This window comes from Panthera uncia, chromosome D1, assembly GCF_023721935.1.
Source record: "Panthera uncia isolate 11264 chromosome D1, Puncia_PCG_1.0, whole genome shotgun sequence".
Classification (NCBI taxonomy): domain Eukaryota; kingdom Metazoa; phylum Chordata; class Mammalia; order Carnivora; family Felidae; genus Panthera; species Panthera uncia.
The window spans coordinates 103,425,601-103,446,205 of record NC_064808.1 but is presented as its reverse complement, the minus strand read 5'-3'; the positions used below and the strand labels follow the sequence as shown (position 1 = coordinate 103,446,205).

General features: G+C 40.3%; 1 long non-coding RNA gene across 1 annotated transcript in view; it reads left to right on the top strand.

Annotated features, from left to right (window-relative positions):
- Positions 1-20,605, top strand: part of LOC125910171 (uncharacterized) — a 372,309-nt gene that overhangs the window by 188,147 nt on the left and 163,557 nt on the right. The gene's annotated exons all lie outside the window — the stretch shown is intronic.

Here is a 20,605-nt window from a genome sequence, read left to right as displayed (position 1 = left end):
GGAAGCCACTCTTGCAAAAGGGACTATGTGATTTGCCTTTAGACGTATTAAAGAATCTCTGTATTAGCAGCTCTAACTTGTTTTATGCTTCACTGTATTAAAGATAAATTTAAATTATGCCTTTGGTCTTTTTGGGAGAACTGTCTTCTCCCATATCTGGTGAATGTGATGGTCCAGCCCTTGTGGATGAGGACACCATCTCCTTGACCACAGGGGTTATATGGGCACATGACCCAGGCTGAGCCAATGAGGATCATACCAGAGAGCTTTCGATACCATTATTTATAATAAAGTGATCTCTTTTCACTGGGATTGCTGAGGTTATTGACCCAAAGTTGCTGGTGCCTACCTTAAAAGAAAGAATTTATTTCAAAATGTGGCCAATATGCAGAAAGGAAAACCAGCCTAAAGATGAATAGGTGGTATTTTCATGTCAACATTTGAGCCCGTGGATCCAATGTTTCTTTTTTTTTCTTTCCAGTTTGATTGTGTTGTGCAATGATTACCACAATAAGTTCAGCTGACATCCGTCTTCTCATATAGATACAATAAAAAGAAAACACAAATGACAAGAAAGAAAAACAATTTTCCTTTGGATGAGAACTGCAGGGATTCACTGTCTGAACAGCTTACCTATCTTCACAACAATGTTAACTACTGTGATCATGTAGTGCATCAAAGCTTCGGCTCTTATTTATTTAATAATGAGACGTTTGTGCCTTGTGACTCTCTTCCTCCAGTTCTTCCTTCCCCCACCCTCTGCCTTTGGTCACCACAAGTCTGATCTCTGTTTCTGTGAGTTTTAATGGTATCAGAGCCACCTTGTGTGGTGATAGACGTATGGATCCGATCACTCTTGACAGACGTGTCGCTGCATTTTGCGGCTAAGTCATAGTTTCTGTATTTATTAAATGAATTGGAGCTGGTTTTTACTATTTGCAACCAAACAAATGCTTGCTAATATTATGGGAAGGGTTTAAAATCCAGGCCCCTCATAAGCTGTGGACCTTACCACTGGTACCACCTCTTCAAATTCTCTACCCAACCATTGAGGAAAAACCAGCTTTTGGTATAGTAATGTTTGCCTTCGGGAATCTTAAAGGTCTTGGCCAAAAATTTGGGGCTGAAGAGCTTAAAACTGTCCCTCAAAGAGATAACCCTAGTAGGAATTCTGGAGCAGTGCATATTCCAATGTCTTTTTCTGGACATAATGTGGAATACAAGGCATGGTATATTAGTTTAGGTGCTTCAGTTCTTTGCATTCAGTCTAGCAAAGGAAGGTATTCATTTATGTTGACTGTTTCTATCGTATCATGTTAGAGAGAAAAAGTGGTTTCCATTTTCCTCTGTAGTATCAACCCTCTAAAAATTTATACATCAGCCCAATCATACTTGTATTCACAATAAAGAAAATTCCTGGGACCAGGCTGGGACCAGGAACCCTGGTTGTACATGTACTGTCGTTATATACAGTGAGGAATAAGAGAAGAAGTAAATACCTCTTACATTTCTTGGTTGTGCTAAACGAGCCTTTAAAATAGTCACATATGGCGTTCTCTCCTATTTCAGTAGAATTTCATCCTTCTGGAATAAATATATAAAATACAGAGTCAAGTCAATCGCTCATTTCAAAAAGCCTCCAAATAGGAAGAAATTCCTTTAAATCTGTTTGGTAAGCCAGCTCTGTGTTAGCCAACAGGGAGCCCTGTACCCTTGTCATACTTGATCAAGAAGAAATATTCAAGCTAATTTATGTTACAGAAATGTCATTGGTATAGATTTTACTGGAATCAATTCTTCAGAGAAGAAATTAAAATAGTTTTTACTAAATCAATATGAATTCTCAGGCCTGGAGCTTCCCTGAGTTTAGAAAATGTAAATTAATCTTTGAATACAAATTGAATTCCTTGACATTAGGCTGTGGAATACTAACCTATGATGCTTATACATACCTACAACACACACACACACACACACATACACACACACACACACACACACACACGCACACACACATTTTGAAGAATTGACACCTGAAGTCTACTTACATGTACTTACCATATTTACCTCTGGGTTTTAATCAGTTTTCTCCCATTGTGCTCTATCAGTAAGCAGGAAAAACATAAGTACTTGGCTGCAGCCAATTCTTTATATTCCCTTATTCTGTTTCTCTCCATCAACTGGGTTTTTTTTTTTTTTTGGCTGCCAATATTAAATATTCAAATACAAAACAATTTTCTGTATTGTAATATGAGTTATCCAATTCCGCTGTTTAAATGTCCAAATTAATTTGATGGTTAACCTAGTTAATTCAGCTTTAAAAATAATGAAACACACCATCCCCTGAGTGACCAACAATTACTATTAAGTCCATTTCCAAACACGTAATATATGCTGAATACAGATTCGGCCTGGAATTTCTTCCATCAGAAATGCCTTTTAAAAGCATGAGGGGAAAATTGATGAGTTAGGAGCTAAGATATTCAAGGACAGAGGAGAATTGAGTCTGAGTCAGGAGCTGATTACAAGGGGAGGTGGTAGATGGCATGAATCTCAAAGATGTGGGAGTGAAAGCACAAGAAAAACACCCTCGCCACCCCTAGACCCCGGGATATGCGGGCTGTACAAATCAGAACCAAACTTCAGTTAGAACAAAAAGGTGGATGGAACATTCAGAACAGGTTCTAAAGAGTAGGACGTTTGCTGATAACTGGCCTTGAGTTTCAGAAAGCACAGTCCGTTGGTTTTAGGAGCTGGGAAGGATGCAATGAGGGTGAATGTGGAGAGACCCCAGAGTCCTGGGCATCTCCTGATGACAGATACAAACTGCATAGTGGGGATAATCCTGTCTTAAAGAGGATTCCTAACTCCTGTGATATGTTAGTAAAAGTATTTTATGAATTAAAGATTTCCGTTCTTTTATAAGCTTCTGAATACACTTTTGATCTTCATTTGGAGAATATGTAGTGAAGAAGTATGATTTTCTAAGAACAGAGATAGGACAGACAGCTAGATGTGATGCACAGTGCTGCTTGGATCCTGAATTTTTTAATTTATTTATCTGTATCGAGGTATAGTTGACACACATTACATTAGTTTTAGATGTGCAACATAGTGTTTTGACACCTCTATATAGTGTGATCTGTTCACCACAAGTGTAGCCACTATCTGTCATTACCCATTTTTGCAATGACATTGCTGTACCTTTCAGTCCCATGATTTATTCATTCCATCGCTGGAAGCCTGTATCTCTTTCTTCCCTTCACCCATTTTGCCCGTCCCCTTACCTTCTTCCCTCTGGCTATCACCAGTTTCTCTGTCTTCATGGGTCTGCCTCTGCTTCGTTTGTTTGTTCCTTTTGTTTCTTAGGTTTCACAGATAAGTGAAATCGCATGGTCTTTTTCTTTGACTGGTTTATTTCACTTAGCATAATATCCTATAGGTCCATCCATGTTGTCACAAATGGCAAGATCTCATGCTTTTTTGTGGCTCAGTGATATTCCATTGTATGGAATATATAGTATTTATAGGCTACATCTTCTTTATCCATTCACCTCTCAATCAACACTTAGGTTGCTTCGAATCTTGGCTCTTGTAAATAATGCTGCAGTGAACATAGGAGGGCATATACTTTTTCAAGTTAGTATTTTCATTTTCTTTGGGCAAATACCAGAATTACTGGATCATATTTTAATTTTTTGAGGGAATTCCATTGTGTTTTCCCTAGTGGCTGCACCTATTGACATCCCCACCAAGAGTGTACGAGGATTCCTTTTCCTCCACATCCCTGCCAACACTTGTTATTATTCTGACAGGTGTAAGGTGATGTTTCATTATAGTTTGGATTTGCATTTCTGTGATGATGAGTGATGCTGAGCATCTTTTCATGTGTCTGTTTGCCATCTGTACGTCTTCTTTGGAAAAATACCTATTCAGTTCCTCTGCCCATTTTTAAATTAGATTGTTTGTTTTTCTGCTGTTGAGTTGTACAAGTTCTTTATATATTTTGGATATTAGCACCTTATAGGATAGATATGTCATTTATAAATACCTTTTCCCATTCAAGTGGTTGCTTTGTTTTGTTTTGTTTTGTTGGTGGTTTCCTTCTCTGTGCAAAAGCTTTTTATTTTGGTAAAATCCCAGTATTTTATTTTTGCTTTTGTTTCCCTTGCCAAAGGAGGCATATCTAGAAAAACATTGCTACGGCCATGTCCAAGAGATTACTGCCTACATTTTTTTCTAGGAATTTTATGGTTTTGGGTCTTACATTTAGGTCTTCAATCCATTTTGAGTTTATTTTTGTGTATGGTGTTAGAAAATGGTCCAGTTTCATTCTTTTGCACGGTGCTGTCCAGTTTTCCCAGCACCACTTACTGAAGAGACTATCTTTCCCTGTTGTATCTTCTTGCCTCCTTTGATGAACTGACCATATAGGTGTGAGTTCATGTGTGGGCTTTCTATCCTATTCCATTGACCTATCTGCCTATTTTACACCAGTATCATACTGTTTTGATTATTGTAACCTTGTAGTATATCTTGCAATTTGGGATTGTGATACATCCAGCTTTTTTTTTCGTTCTCAAGATTGTTTCAGATATTCAGGGTCTTTGGTGGTGCCATAAAATTTTTAAGATTACATATTCTAGTTCTGTGGAAAATGCCATTGATATTTTGATAGGGATTGCATTGAGTCTGTAGATCACTTTGGGTACTATGGACACTTCAATAGTATGAATTCTTCCAGTCTATGATATACCTTCCCATTGATTTTTTTGTCATATTCAGTTTCTCTCATCAATATCTTATAGTTTTTAGAGTATGAGTTTTTCATTTTCTTGTTCTATTTACTCCTAGATATTTTATTCTTTTTGGTGCAATTGTACATGGAATTATAGTCTTGATTTCTCTTGCTGCTACTTTGTTATTAGTATATAGAAACACAATGGATTTATGTATATTAATTTTGTGTCCTGCAACTTTACTGAATTCATTTATTACTTTGAATGGGTTTTTGGTGGAGGCTTTACAGTTTTCTGTGTATACTGTCGTCTGCAAATAGTGATGGTTTTATTCCTTCCTTACCAATTTGGATGCCTTTTATTTTTCTTGTCTGATTGCTGTGGCTAGGACTTCCAGTACTGTGTTGAATAAAAGTGGTGACAGTGAGCATTTCTGTCTTGTTCCTGATCATGGAGATAAAACTCCCAAGTTTTTCACCAGTGAGTATGATGTTAGCTGTAAGTTTGTCATATGTGATCTTTATTATGTGGAGATACATTCCCTCTAAATTCACTTTGCTGAGAGTTTTTGTCACGAATAGATGTTGAGTTTTGTCAAATGTGTTTGGGGCATTATTGAGATGATCTTCTGATTTGTATCCTTCATTTGCTAATGCGATGCATCATGTTGATTGATTTGTAAATATTGAAACATTTTTGCATCCCTGGAACAAAACCCACTTGATTGTGGAGAATGATCCTTTTAATGTGTTGTTGAATGTAGTTTACTAATATTTTGTTGAGGATTGTTGCCTCTCTGTTCATCTGGGATATTGGACTGTAGGTGTTTTGTTTTGGTGGTTTCTTTGTCTGGTTTTGTTATCAGGTGAATGCTGGCCTCACATAATATATTTGGAAGCATTCCTTCTTTTTCTGTTTTTTGGAATAGTTTGAGGAGAATAAGAATCAACTCTCCTTTAAATGTTTCATAGAATTCACCTGTGAAGCCATCTGGTCTTGGACTTGTGTTTGTTAGGAACTTTTTGATTACTGATTCAATTTTATTGCCAATAATCAGTCCGTTCAGGATCCTGAATGTTTAAAATAATAAGAAGAAAAAAGATAAAAAGAAAAGGCATATACAGCGATAAAGAGAATTTAGGGTAAACTGTGGATTTTTCCATATGAACTGTGTTTTAGATGATACAGTTATTTATATTACATTTCTTGGATGTGATAATGGCACTGTGATTATTTGGAAAATGTCCCCGCTCTTAGGTGAAGTGGGTTCAAGTGTTTAGTTATGATGTGTGAAATATTCAAATGGTCTAGCAAAAATAAAAATGGAAAGAGAGAGACAGAGTAAAAACAAAAATGGCAAAATATTAACAATAGAGGACTCCGACTGAAGTGTATATGAGCATTCATAGTGCTGTCTTTAAATTGTCTGGAGATTTGACAGTTTTCAAAATAAAAAAGTTAGGAAGCAAAGCCTCAACTTTTCATATTGTTAAGTCTTATAATTCAGTTCAACTAAAAAACCACTATATGCCAGCACCCTTCACAAATCTCTTAAGTAGATTTTGTGATTTCTCCTTAATTGGCAAAAGTTGTTTTAATAAACCCACAAGATTGTTTTTGCTAAATTACAGAGAAGAGTCACATAAAAGAAAAATGGCATTTGTGACCCAAAGTGGGGGGGGGGGGGTGGAAGTCATCTGTTAAAGTGTTAGTTAATTTCATGTCTTTGTTGTGCTCAGCAAGTTATGTCAGTTAGTTATTTTTAATCCCAGTTAGGGAAATTTAAATTTATTTTAGAAGGACAAGTGAAACAGACCCCAGCAGGATTTGTCCTTATCAATTTATATCTCTAGTCAAGCTGCATTTTGTTCTGTTTAAATGTGTTTGGAATTTTTTCAGCCTGAGGATAAAAGTCCATTTAAAAATTAGATGGTAAGAAGAGTCATAAAGCTGTTATTTTTTTATTGATTTGGTTTTTTAGAGAGAGTGTGTGCACATGCATGAGCAAGAGAGAGGGAGAGGGAGAGAATCCCAAGCAGGCTCCTTGCCCAGCGCAGAGCACAGCATGGGGCTTGATCTCTCAGCCCTGAGATCATGACCTCAGCCGAGATCATGACCTCAGCCGAAATCAAGAGTTAGACACTTAAGTGACTGAGCCACTCAGGTGTTATTTTTTAAATATACATGCTCATTTTGAACTTCTTTTTTTTATTATGGGAATGAATAAGGGAAGAAAGGGTGAAGTTGGAGTGATTTACAAATGGTTTCTAGAAAACTCTCTCTCATTTCAATAGAAGGTGCCTTAGAGGCACATTATATGTCCCCACCTTTTCTTCCCCCACATTTCAATGTTGCCACAAAGAAGAGAACAGAGGTAAGGACCAGAATTTGTCGTTTAAAAGAAAAGCTAATCCATTCATCAACTAGAACTAAATGTTTGACCTTGGTAAGTTTCTCGCAAGGGTGCCAAAGTGCCTAAGTCTAGCAGGCGACCCAGAGATGGAGCTGCAAGGAAGCTCACAAAACCTGCGCTCTGCCTACGCGGTTCTTGCAGTGTGGACCGCAGCCCCAGCACCACTTGGGAGCTTGTGAGAAATGCAGGGCGTCGGGCCTCACTGCAGAATCAGTGTAGCAGAATCTGCGTTTTAACAAGATGCCCAAATGAGCCATATGCCTATTAAAGTTTGAGAAGCACTTTCTGAAAGAATGGTTCTCTGCCTTAGCTACGGTGCCATAGAATCACCTAGGGAACCAAAATTACTCTTGCTTGGTGTGGGGGGCTGAACTGTGTTACTCCATCTCCCCCACTGCCCACAAAAAGAAGATGATGCTGAAATACTAACCTGCAGTACCTGTAATGTGTAATCCAGTTAAGATGAGGTCATATTGGGGCCGGGGTGGCGGGGGGGTGGGGGGAAGCGCCTGGGTGGCTCAGTCGGTTAAATGTCAAGACTTCCCTAGGTCATGACCTCACCATTTCTGAGTTCAAGCCCTGCACTGGGCTCTGTGCTGACAGCTCAGAGCCTGGAGCCTGCTTTGGACTTTGTGTCTCCCTCTCTCTCTGCCCCTCTTTCACTTGCTCTCTGTCACTCTCTCAAAAATAAATTAAAAGAAAACATTAAAAAAAATTTTAAAAGATGAGGTCATATTGGAAATCCACTTGGTGTCTTATAAAAAAGAGGAGAGGGGTGCAGGGATACTGAGACACAGAAGAGACACAGGGAAGAAGTCTCTGTGACAATGGAAGCAGAGATAATATGATCCGGCTGCAAGTCAAGGGATGCCAGGAGTTCTGACCGCCACTAGAAGCTAGGGAAAGGCGAGGATCGTCCCCTTGAGAGACAGCACGACCCTGCCAAGGCTTCGATCTCAGACTACAGTGAAGGAAGAAATTTCTGTTGTTTAAGTCACCAAGTTTGTGGTGGCTTGTTATGAGAGTCCTAGGAAATTGATGTGCCTGTGCCTCACCTCCAGAAATTCTGATTTAATCACCTGGAGTGCATCCATGGCTTTGGGATTTTAAAAAGCTCTATGATTCTTTTAAAAAATTTTTTAATGTTTATTTATTTTTGACAGAGAGAGATAGAATGCAAGCAGAGAGGGGCAGAGAGAGAGGGAGACACAGAATCTGAAGCAGGGTCCAGGCTCTGAGCTGTCAGCACAGAGCCCGACGTGGGGCTTGAACCGGTGAACCGGGAGATCATGACCTGAACCAAAGTCGGACTAAGCTTAACCGACTGAGCCACCAGGCGCCCCCAAAAGCTGTATGATTCTAATGTGCAGCCAAGGTTGAAACTAACTACTCTAACTTACATATGATAATGTCCACTGTTTGCTTTGCTTTAAAGACTAATAACATCTTTTCATAGAAAATGCAATAATTCAGTGAAATCAGATGGACTCTTTTCATTACAGCTGCAAGAAGATATTTTGTTTCGCTAGAAGACTAGGCCCCACCATCCATCTACCAGCAGGATAGTGTTTTAGAGGAAATAGTCTGTTATATTCTGACCTTATAAAGCCAAGCCTCAAAAGTGACAGCAAATGTCCTAACCCACCATTCTGATCTTTCCCCATTTGTGAAATTTAAGCTTAATCTTAGTATTTAGCTATAAACACTCTCAAGTAAAATATTTATTGTTTACAGGAATTTTACAGGAACATTGAAGAGAAACCATTAAATGTGTTATAAACAACACATTATGATTAGAAGAAAAGGAATCTGAAAACAGCTAGCTAACCTGATTCAAAATATACAGTGACAAGTTAGTAGTTTGCCTATGTGTTGACAAGCACGTAAAAAAAATAAGGCTGCAATTCCCTTCCACTGAATCTAAATATTTGGGAGAGAATTTGACAATTCACATGTCGTGTTTAGGTTGTCTGTCCTAATAACAAACATATGGAGCTTCTTCCCCCTGAGCTGAATCAACTATAAAACTGTAGAAAACATCTGGAAAGATTATTAGGTACTACATAGTAGGATTATGAGTTGATTTTTTTTTATTTTTTTAATGTTTATTTATTTTTGAGAGAAACAGAGACAGAATGCGAGTGGGTTAGGGGCAGAGAGAGAGGGAGACACAGAATCCAAAGCAGGCTCCAGGCTCTGAGCTGTCAGCACAGAGCCCGACATGGGGCTCGAACTCATGAACTGTGAGATAATAACCTGAGCCGAAGTCGGATGCTCAACCGACTGAGCCACCCAGGTGCCCTGGATTATGAGTTGATTTTTAAAAATTCATACTTTGCTTACTCATGGTTCTTAATTTTTCTACCATAAACAACTAGAACATTTTCAATTTAAAACATCATTGTTTTTAATTATGAACCAAAAGTCTAAGATGATTTTCAGTAGACAAGTCTAATATACATCTCCAGCCTAGGAAAGCACACCATCCCAGGTTCTTCTCATAGCTAGTAAGCTTTCCGCTAAGGAGAGTCATGTCTTAAGCAGACATCCCAAGAGAATAAACATGGGAGACAAGAGATTCAATGATGATGCTGATCTTGAGTTCAACACAAGGACTAAACATGAGGTAAACAGGGCCTAGCAAAAGAGTACATGAAAAGGTGAATATTCCCCATGAGTTTCTAAGTCAAAACCTGGAGACAGGGAGCTTAGAATTAGCCGTATTAAAGGCTCAGGGAAAATGTGGCAAATGGTGATTTGTCCCAAAGTATCAAAGGTTTTTGACACCTCCCGATATGAGTTCAAGCTGTACAGTACCTTCTAAACTTTCTTAGAGAAAAGTCAAAGAAAATTAATGCTAAGTCAATAAATTAATGCATCTAAATTCTGTCATCATGACTCAGTAGAGAGAGAGGCATGGAAGGAAAATGCATCTCATGTTGTAGATCTGTAGCTGAGAATGAGAAGAAAGTTAAACTTTAACGGAGCACTTGCTCATGCAAGGCCAGGTGATAGAAACTTTGTGTACGAAAACCCTTTCAGTTATTACAACTACCATATGTCATCGATAATACAAGCCAAGCCCGGAGAATCTTGACTCATCCGTGGTCACAGATTTAAGTGCCAGAGCCATGTTGTAACATTTAACTTACTGACTTCCAAATCTAGGAAGGACTTGACTTTTAAACTCCGAATGCAATGACATGCATGAAAGACCAAGGATGAGGATTTCCACAGGGCTCTGTTTAATGATACAAGTTTAATGGAAATCACTGGACTGAAAAAAGGGAGAGGGAAGAAAAAAAACAGGTTAGAGAAAATGAAAGTGTAAGAAAGACAAAGAGTAAGATAATGAATAAACAGTTAAAAGAATTAAAGGCAAATGAAAAAGAGAATCGTGACTAAGTTAGTTTCGGAAGGCAGTAAGTTGGGTAAACTAGCGTATAGCCCATCAGTACACTGTAGGAAAGGGGAAGAACGGACGAGCCCTACCATTACTGTGTGATGTGTGTAGTTACTGATAAATAGATATGACATGCTTTGGAATCCCACACTTGGACACACCCACTACTTTGTGTCAGTGGCGACTCCAGTAGGAAGGATAGAGAATTTCACAGCCTAAACTGTGCGAGGATGAAAGGACATTTGAGAGGGACTCCATCTGTTCCACAGAACCCTGGAGGGTAACAGGATGTGGTGTCACCAGGTATTCGAGAGAGCAAGAATGGGGGGCGATGATAAAAAGCTTTCATCAAACCAAGAATAAAAGGGAACTTCCTAAACCTGATGAATGGCATCTATGAAAAATGCACAGCCATCATTACACTTAATGGTGGAAAAACTGGAAGCCTTCCTTCTAAGATCAAGAACAAGGCAAGGGTGCCCACGCTTACTACTTCTAGTCAACATTGTACTAGAGGTCCCAGTTAGGGTAATTTGTCAAGAGAAAGAAAGAAGAGGCCTCCAGGTCACAAAGGATGAAGCCTAAACTATCTCCATTTGGGATGACATAATCTCGTAAATACAAAATCCTGAAGAACCCACCAAAAAACGATCAGAGCTAATAAACAAATTCAGCAAGGTTGCAAGATACAAGATTAACATATACAAATCAGGTGTGTTTCTACACACAAGCCGTCAACAGTCCAAAGATGAAATAAAGAAAGCAGTTCCATTTAAAGTAGCCTGAAAAAGAAAAAAAATATTCAAAAAATAATGAAACAAGAAAAAGACTTGTACACTGAAAATTATAAAACATGATTGAAAGAAAATTAAAGTAGATCTAAATGAATGGAAAGAAGCTATTTCTCTAGTGAATACTTGACCACAGATGGTCATTATGAGGCTGCAGATAGAGGGTTATTTTCGAGGTTCAATGGCCACAGAGAATAAACTCCTGGCATCTGAGAATGCACAATAATAATGGCCGTGACTTCATCCCCATGAAATAAAACCTTTCAAGGAACAAAACCCCCAAACGTGCACATTCCATTCCAGAAACTAAGGGTCAGGGAACATTTGAGGAACGTCTCCAACACGAGAGGCATGTGTTGAAATGACATGAAGGAGGTAACAGAAGAGATCCAAAATAATGCAAAGCAAACAAAGCTGTCTGACCTATAAAACAAGGGCAAATTACTATTTTGGGAAAGAAAAATCAGAATAGGAGCTATTGGAGATAAACACTGCCAAAAATAAAAAAATCAAAAGGATTAGAGAGCCCGTTTTCAGGAAATCACCCAAAAAGAAGAACATAAAGAAACCGAGGATGTGAAAACAGATGTGAGAGTCACAGGAGAACAATCCAAGACATCCATTACCTAGAAAGAAAAGAGTAAAAAATGGGAAAATTCAGAAGAGGGATTTTGTTGTGGGTCAGCTTCCTGATGAGACAGAAAGAAACCGGAATCTGTGAGCAAGGTGTTTCCTGGGGAGCACTGCTGGGAAGCACAACTGTGAGGGATGAAGGAAGGTGGTGCAGACAGAGAGAAAGGCTGAACTGTGCAGTGGATGCAGCTGTCATAGAGACCTCAGGGGATTCTGCAGCTGACGTGGCCCTGCAGCAGGGTCTCGACTGAGGCCAGATGCCAGCTGTGTATAACCCCACGTGGACCTGGCACTGGGGCCCCAAGATGGGGCATAAGTCTGGGAACACCAGGGAGTGCAAGTCCTAGGGTGAGACTCCATTGACCTTCTACATCAACCACCCTGTGAAACGAATGTGTCAGTCTTGACCAGGGATTCCAGGTTACAGATGAGCATCCCTTTTACGTTAAAGACTAAATTCAAGGGGCACCAGGGTGGTTCAGTTGGTTGAGCATCTGACTTCAGCTTAGGTCATGATTTCGTGGTTTGTGGATTCGGGCCCCGCATCAGGCTCTGTGCTGACAGCTCAGAGCTTGGAACCTCCTTCAGATTCTGTGTCTCCCTCTCTCTCTGCCCCTCCCCCACTCATGCTGTGTGTGTGTGTGTGTGTGTGTGTGTGTGTGTGTGTCAAAAATAAATAAACATTAAAAAAATAGAATAAATTCAAGGAAATCTCCCACGAATTAAAACAAAGTAGTCAAAGATGGAATATGAAAAACAGCAACAACATTAATAGAAAATCAATCCAGGAGACCAAATCCAGGAGTTCCAGATAGAGAACTAAGAAAATGGTGATGAGGAAGGTATTAAAGAAATGGTAGAGATAACTTTCCAGAACTGAAAGGCCAAACAGTCTCCAGAAGGAATTCATCTTGTATATATATACCTGAGAAATGTGTACCTGAAAAAATGTATACAGGTACACTTGTAAGAAACAAACAGAAAGTTAAACAAAATGAGGAGATCAAAGAATATGTTCCAAATGGAAAAAAAAAAAAAGATAAACACCTAGGAAAAAACCCTAATAAAATGAGAGAAATAATTCACCTGATAAAGAGTTATATATAAATATACAATATATTCAATATATATGCTTGTATATTGACTTTATCTTTTATTCTTTGAAAAAGTGATATGACAAGTCATTTCAAGACCCATAAAAATAATGGTGTTTTTGACACAAACACTAGCTTCTATGGATTTCTCTTGAGTAAGGAGTTAAAGAGAATCAGTTATGTTTAAGAATATGTTTGCTGCCATTTTCGTTATTGTAATGACAAATGCTAACAATCTTAAAATATCCACCAACGGCTTGATCTATAATCATAATATGTATAATCAGAAGGAAGATGAGTTTGGACACTCTAACTGAACAAGGAATACATTGGGTATGATGTTTATTGAACAGAGGACACTGAATGTTCCCCTTGTGACTGTTCAGTGGAATCTATGTGTGGAAGTAAAAACTAAGAAGGGACACACATGAATGAAAGTACGTAATCGGATTGAATCGTGAAAATGGAGTAACAGGTTTTCTTCTGTGAAAATAAGTCTCTTCAATTATACTGCCTCCAGAAAGAATTACAAGATAAACTTATTCAAAGTTGTGTCTTAGACTGATTATGTGTTAAAAATGGGCCTGTGAGGCGTCCCTGGGTGGCTCAGTCACTTAGGCATCCAGCTCTTGGTTTCGGCCCAGGTCATAATCTCCTGCTTCGTAGGTTCAAGCCCTGCATCGGGCTGGGCTGTGCGCTGAGTCTGGAGCCTCCTTTGGATTATCTCTCTCTCTCTCTCTCTCTCTCTCTCTCTCTCTCTCTCCCTCTCCCTCTCCCTCTCCCTCTCCCTCTCCCTCTCCCTCTCCCTCTCCCTCTCCCTCTCTCTGCCCGTCCCCTATGTGCTCTCTCCCTTTCTCTCGAAATAAACTTAGAAAAATAAAAACAAAAATGGGCCTGTGAGGTAGATTCCCTTGGGTTTATTGTCCACCCCTGAGTTTTCTCCTCTTCTCCAGTTGCACAAAATATGCCACATAGGCACTGATCTTTGACTTCCCCTCTCTGTGTCACTTTGCTGTAGCTATGACTCTTCAGTCTGCCATGGTCCCTGTTACACGCACGTACATACACGCCTGAAACCCCGAGTAGCCCCGCCAGAAGATTAATCCTGTGTTGCCATCAAGTCCTCATCCGCTGGGGGGCTACAACTGTGTCCCTCTGACTTTATATTCAGGAGGAGGGCCCTGTCTCAACATGCATATACCCTCTCAGTTTTTCCAAGTATACGGTGCAATTCGGATGTATTGTCTTTGTGTCTCTAAACCCGAGACGGGGAAGAAATGAGAGAGAGCGGCTTTGCCTCTCCGTCATCAATTGTCGCTCATGCTACTTAATTAACACCTCCTGCTCATTCTCGCCCCACCAGGCCTGAGCACCAGGCAGCAGCAGAATGAGACGGCACCTTGGGAACAGCCCTTAGACAGGGAAGCACTTTGGAGGAGGGGGACGTCTTCTGGGACAATCTGAGGTTAACGCCTACACGAAACAAGTTCAATCCCTGTGGCTCTGATGGGTGGCAAAGAAGCACATGAGAACTCAGAAGGCTCTGAGTAAGCCCTGAGGAGCCGGAACTGGCACGGAAAACAGGATACCTTGGGAGCATTTGAAGAGATCTAGCACTGTGTAAAAGCTAAAAGGGAAGAAGAGGAAGAAAACAGGCCCAGCCGTGGCTGTTGTCAGCCGAGGCAAAGACAGAGCCTGTGAAAGCCTTTTGCTGCCGTGGCAGATCATTACGGTCGAGTATGTCGAGTTGGATGTGGCCCCAAGATAGTGTTGCAGCCCACTCCCCGTAGGCACAGACATGCTAAGTACCCTAGGACTCTGTCTACAACACCTGGGTTAGTCTACCATCTCCCTTGAGTTGCTGGAACCATCTGGGTGAAATCCACGGGTCAGTGCAGAACCTCAGGTGGTCTCTGTATCCGGTCCGCAGGGATGAAAGAACTGTCTCAGGAACCGAGAGATGCCTTCTGACTCCTCTCCATCTAAGGAGGCCAGCTTCTTGGGGCCTGAAAGCACTTCAGTCATTTTATTTCAGCAATTTATACCCCCTACACCCTTCACTCCCTGCCGTGGTTAGCCACAAGTGCAGGTCTGAACTGGGTAAGCAGCCATTTTTACAATGCCTCCAGCCACGATTAGAGAGAAAAATAACTCAAAAGTCTAGAGGGAAAATTCATTCTTATAAGATTTCCAGGCTGATGCATTTTATATAGATGGAAAGGCTGTGGATATGCACATATAAATGCTTTATACACACACACCCCAACCAGAAATCCAAGTAAAGTAACTTTAATGGCGCCTGGCAGAAAGAGGTTGTTTGCAAGGATGAACAAAAAGATACTGATGCATTTGATGTAATGATTTGCAATAACAAACACAGTCATGTCTGGAAATGTCTAGTCAGGCCTCTCTACATGTGTATCTGGATGAAGAATAATTGAGTTTTACAAGTCTGTGTCCAATATAATTGTTCCAAAAAGAAATGGTCAAAGTGTGTCAAAAGCAAGAACCAGCTTGTGCAGTGGGGTCTCACACATATTTGCGTCAAAACCCAGGAGCTCAAATGACAGGGGAGGCTTTATTCATTTAAAAGTAAAATTCGAAGCTAGAAAACCTGAAGTGCTCATCCAAGGAGCATTGTCATTTTTGTAAAGCTGCTCTGTTCGGTAGTTTATCGTAGTCATAAACCCTTAGCGAAGAAATCAGCTCTCACAAAGGTCCGTCCAAACCTACTTCTGTTCTTGCCTTTGTTTATGTACTCATCAAATCATCAAAGTGATTCCGTCCTATCAAGAGGAACAGGCCCTAGGATCATTCAGCTGCTAAGAAGCTCAGATACTAACCCAGGCTTGGACCATGGCCGATTCTTTTCTTTAACTAGTAGCCATATTCCCATGAGAAATACTATGGTGAATAAGTTCACAGGATTTGGAATTATGTAGCCCTGAGAGCCAGACTAAATCTTCATTCTCCCGCTTACTATATCCCCTCACACAAGGTAGCTAACCTCTCAGAAGGTTACCCTGAAGACTGAGTAAGATAACACGCCATGGATATTCTCTACGGTGCCTGGCACATCGTGGGTGTTTAACTATACCTACTGGTACCATTTGTAATAGAACAGTGTGGTGGGATTTAGGTAATTTTCTGGATGTCTAATAGTTTCAAATGGTAAAATACCTTTGGGAATGAGAGAAATCATTCTTGTGCGTACTTTATTTTTCACGTGCTTATTTTAAACGTATTTGTCATGCGTACTTGAAATGAAAACAGTTCTATTCTCTGTCCCCTCTCCAGGCCTCTGGGCCATCTTCAGCAGATGGGCATGTTGTTGGGTGGGTTGGGAAGGAGGAAACTAGAATATTTCAGCCAAAAAGGACATGATTTACTCTAGAGGAAAATAAGAATAAGAAAGCTGGGGCGGGAGAAAGCAGAGAGGAGCCCCCATGGGATGAGGTGAAAGGCAGTTTTGACAGAGAGTGAAATTTGTGAAAGGGAGAGTCTTAGAGGAAACCTCGGTGGTGGTGGGGGGTGTCATCAGGGTGGAGGGGGTAAGACACATAGGGAAAGGATTTTAAGAAAAATTAAAATGTGATGGGGCACTTGGGTAGCTCAGTTGGGTTAAGTGTCCAACTTCGGCTAGGGTCATGATCTCATGGTTCATCAGTTCAAGCCCCGCATCAGGCTCTGTGCTGACAGCTCAGAGCCTGGAGCCTGCTTTCGGATTCTGTGTCACCCTGACACTCTGTGACTCTGTCTGCAGCTGACACTGCTGACTCTTTCTGTCTCTCTCCCTCAAAAATAAAAAGAAGAAAAAATAAACCTTGAGAAACTTCTTCTGAGGAAAACAAATTAGCCTTCTTAGTGCTATGTCAGTGTTGTAGACTAGCAGAAGGAACGTTCTTTGAGAGCTGAAAGTCAAGATTGGACTTAGTTTCACTGATTGTCCTTGCAGGACTGCATTTTTTTTTTTCCTGTGACGCTGTGACAAATGGATAAGCCACACAGGGCCCTAGAGTACCCGTGGGTTACACACAGAGTCATGCCCATAAATGTATAGCGACTGCTTACTGGATTTCAGGAAGGTAAGACACACATGGGGCTTTCCAGGCCGCCCCGGTGAGCTTATAGCACAGATATTCGATCCTGCAGGTTGCCTGATGTTTCTCACTGTGTGAAGGCTTGACATCTTGTGGCTCAGCTTGGACTCTCACCCAGACTTTCCCTCTGTCCAAGGCCGGCCGTCAGCTGGTCTGTGATGCTGTGCATGAGCTGAACGCTGCAGATGAGGCATAGGCATCTTTAGGGGAGAAAGCCTTTAGGAAAGATCCTACGTGTAATTATTTTTTGATTATTTGAAACGAAATAAAGTAGTTTATTCACATAAAAGGCAAAAAACTAAATAATTCTAGTAACCAAAACACTGTCTAGATATTGAGAATAATAGTAATTATATTAACTATAAAATCAGTTACCATGTGTGAGTAATTTAATAAATAAAAATATCAATGCTCAGGGTCACCTGGGTGGATCAGTCCTTTGAGCATCCGACTCTGATTACAGCTCAGGTTGTGATCCCAGGGCTGTGGGATCCAGCCCCACGTCGGGCTCTGCACTGAGTGTGGAGCCTGCTTGGGATTCTTCCTTCTCTCTGCCCGCCCCCCACTCTCTAAAAGAAAATATACAAAATACATACCAATGATCAGAGAGGGTATGTAACTTGCCCAGGATCACAAAGCTAGTAAGTTCTGAAACTGGTTTTAAAACTCTGTCAGGCCTTGCCTTCAAATAATCCTAATGTGCTTCTTTTCTAAACAGTGTTTAGAGTATATATTCGATAGAGAGAATCTGTAAGGTTAAAAAAAGAGAGAGACACAAAGAGAAACGTAAACATATCTTGTACTCCCAGATGTAACTACTGATAATACTTTGAAGTATTTTCTTTCCATCCCCTTTCTTTGTATCTTCTTAATTCAAATTTAATTATTCTGTTTTGGTTCTCCCTCAGCTTATTCTCAATCAAGTAGAACTCATCTCTGCATTTAAATACCAAGAAAAACTACCTTGTTGTTTCTTCTGAATTACCAAGTGACAACACAGAAGCTTCAATCTACCTTTCTGCCTTTTCTCTAGATCAGTCTGCCTCTCCTCTGATCTCCCTGAAACCACAAACCTCTGAGTTACTTTTCCCTTCTCAGTTTCTTTTTTTTTAATGTTTTAATTTATTTTTGAGACAGAGAGAGAGAAAGAGAGAGAGAGGACAAGCAGGGGAGGAGCAGAGAGAGAGGGAGGCACAGAATCTGAAACAGGCTCCAGGCTCCAAGCTGTCAGCACAGAGCCCGACGCGGGGCTCAAACTCACCAACTGCGAGATCATGACCTGAACCAATGTCGGACGCTTACCCGACTGAGCCACCCAGGCGCCTCTCCCTTCTCAGTTTCTTAAGTCGCCCATTATCCAACTAGCAGCTCTTCCCTCGGATATGACTAAGTAACCCCTCCAGGCTGCCGGGGGAGGTGAAGGACTCAACAGCGTAACTATTTAATAAAGCTGGACCCACAGGTCACTCGGCCCCCATACCCACCCCTCCCACTTTCAAACAGGACACACTGGGAAGCACACAATATTTAGAAGTTAATCCCAGTGTGTTTATTTACAATTACCCTAATAAATCACTCACTCTGCTTGATAGACTAGACAAGGGACATAAGTTTTCAGGCTTTGGGTTGAAGATGCATCTGAATTTTGATCGTGGCCCCACCACCTTCTAGCTATGAAAATTACTTAATTTCTCTAAGCCTCAAATTTCATCATCTGGAAAATAAGAATAACTGCAAAATGGAGATACATTTTCAGGACTGCTATAGGATTAAATTATATAGTGGACGTAAAAAACCTAGAAACAGTCAGGGTTTAACAGAAGTTAGTTCTCTCACCTCCAAGAATCATGTGGTTAATTAAATGTATCATCTGTTTTATAAATTAAAATGGTTTAATGATATTGAGAATAAAAATGTGTGCCAAGAAATACTGATGTATCATGGACATATAATGATATATTACTATGTTTTAAAATAATTTAAAGTTTTATTATTTTTTAAATGTTTACTTATTTTTGAGAGAGAGAGAGAGCATGCGTGAAGACAGCACAAGCAGGGGAAGGGCAGAGAGAAAGGGAGATACAGAATCAGAAGCGGGTTCCAGGCTCTGAGCTGTCAGAACAGAGCCCCACGCGGGGCTCAAACTCACAAACTGTGAGATCATGACCCAAGCCCAAGTTGGACACTTAACTGACTGAGCCACCCAGGAGACCCTGCATTTTTATTATTAAAAGCAATTAGGCATATGTAAAACTACAGAATGAACTTGGCACTTTCCGGATTCATGGTGGTTGAATACCACTAATGGCCAATTCAGTATTTCATGCTTTAATTACAAAATTATTTTCATAGAGGCATAAATACTTAACAGCAAATATAACTTTGAACCACATGATTTTAGTTAATCACCATTAATTTGTCCTCTAGCTATATGCCTCTAGCTATATATATCAGCTCATTTCCTAATTCTGGTCAAAAAAACAGTGTAGGAAGTGAAATGCAAGGGCCGTATAAACTCTACTCAGTAAGACAAAATAGGATGCAGGGTTTGCAGTCCTATAAAGTAAGAATTGAGTAATAAATACACATAATGGATGATTTTTTTTAAAGGAGAGGTTGGGGAGAATAATAAAAAAGTGGCATATTCTGGGGCATCTGGGTGGCTCCGTCAGTTAAGCATCCGACTTTAGCTCAGGTTATGATCTCACAGTTCCTGGGTTCAAGCCCCGCGTCCAGCTCTGTGCTGACAGGTCAGACCCCAGAGCCTGTTTCGGATTCTGTGTCTCCCTCTCTCTGTCCCTCCCCTGCTCACGCTCTTTCTCTCTCTGTCTCAAAAATAAATACACATTGAAAAACATTAAAAAAAAAAAGTGGTATATTCTTCTTCTTATATATAATGACCTGAGATTGGAAATCTTTTAAAAATGAGGTGTCATAGTACTTGCCAGGGTCTACAGAGATGGGGAGGTTAATAAGTAGGCAGATTTTTAAGACAGTGAAAATAGTTTGTGTGGTACTACAATGGTGAATACTCACCCCTAAACATTTGTCTAGACCCATAGCATGTAGCATATGCCAAGAGTGAACTGTGATGTAACCATGGACTCCAGATGATTCTCATGTATCCACATAGGATCATCCGTTGTAACAGACGTACTTACCTAGTGGAGATTGTTGGTAGTGAGAAGGCTCTGTGTGTGCAGGGGGGCGGCGGGGGAGAGGGATACAGGAAATCTCTGTACCTTCTTCTTCATTTTTCTGTGAACCTAAAAATTCTCTGATATATAAAGTGTTTTTTTTTTAAAAAAAACGAGGTGTCAGGTCAGTGAACCCCAGCTACTCTGTGGCTGTGTGTATTTGGGGAGTTACCCTCCGATGACACTTGTAGGGAGAGAATAGTTACTTGATACAGACTAAATAGGGAGGCACATG